Raw genomic sequence first — 1,390 nt, 5'->3', positions numbered from 1 at the left:
ATGAGCCTTTGCTCAACTTACATAATAATCTTAAGCTTCTGGCCTTTGTGCTCACATAGTGGACATTAACTAGTTCCAACTTTGTATTTTTATTTAGTATTTAGTGTAGGGGGGTTAGAAGGGGGAGGGAAGAGAGAGAGAAGCAGAGACAAAAAGACTAAGGAGGAGAGAGAGGGATGGAGAGAGCAGAAGAGATAGATAGATAGATAGATAGATAGATAGATAGATAGATAGATAGATAGATAGATAGGTAGATATATGATAGATAGATAGATAGATAGATAGATAGATAGATAGATAGATAGATAGATAGAGGTGGAAGAAGTGGGGAGAGTAGTAACCACAGAGATTAGAAGATGGCCTCAGATTCCTGCAATTTCAGGCAGTCAGGCAGCCATGTACCTGTAAGCTGGGATGCTAGGAACTGAACTTGTGTCCTCTGGAAGAGCAGCAAGCACTCTTTGCCACTGAGTGATCACTTTAGTCCTGCATGTTTAACTTTTCATTGAGAAGATGAAAATGATGGCTATACAGTGCATATGAATATGAAGATACAAGACATATTCTTGAAAATATTTTTACTATTAATACTCATAATTATCTGCATTTTAGTAATAGGTTTTTTCTCAAAATAAATGACAAGGGGAGGATATTGCTGCATTAATTTATATTTCTTTAGAAGCAGACACTTAAAGTCCAGAGTTTAAGTGTCCAGAAACTGATTCCAGGAAATATCTTAGAAGAGATCAGAGTGAAAGATGCAAAAGGAAAAGGAAGCACCATGGACCATATCTGGAATGCCCACAATAGCTTAGTCATTTAACTCTGTTGGGAAACTGTGCAATGAGGTACCCTAGGCTTCCCCAGCTGAGCACATGAGGAAGCTGGCTGCACATCTGAATTATAGAATCTCTGATTAATACTAAGTCCACAACAATCTAACTTCCAGCTGGTGGTGGCAGAGCTACCTCTAAAGACAAGAAAGAAAGAAATATAAGCATGGGAGGCTGCTTTGCCATTCATCCTCTAGGACAAGTAACTGCTCGTTTAGTGGCTTGAAATAACTTCCTCCTAATATGCTGCCCTTCTTTAAGTCAGAAGTGCAAGGCCACTAGGATACTCGGAGTGTCCATTACTTGTTTGTATTCATTCCTGCAGACCCCAGGGATAACCTACCTTGGTAGAGTGTTGTGTTGGCTCATTCAGCCCCATGTATTATAGGAATAGGTTCCCTTTTACTTCTCCTCCTTTGGCTCCCCACAGTGATGACAAACTAAGTATCTATTACTTTGTGGATTGTATGTGCATGTGTGTGTGTGTGCGTGTGTGTGTGCGCGTGTGTGTGTGTGCGTGTGTGTGCATGTGTGTGTGTGCGTGTGTGTGTGTGTGT

Source organism: Mastomys coucha, unplaced genomic scaffold (assembly GCF_008632895.1).
Source record: "Mastomys coucha isolate ucsf_1 unplaced genomic scaffold, UCSF_Mcou_1 pScaffold22, whole genome shotgun sequence".
Taxonomy (NCBI): Eukaryota; Metazoa; Chordata; class Mammalia; order Rodentia; family Muridae; genus Mastomys; species Mastomys coucha.
Note: the sequence above shows the minus strand (reverse complement) of the source record.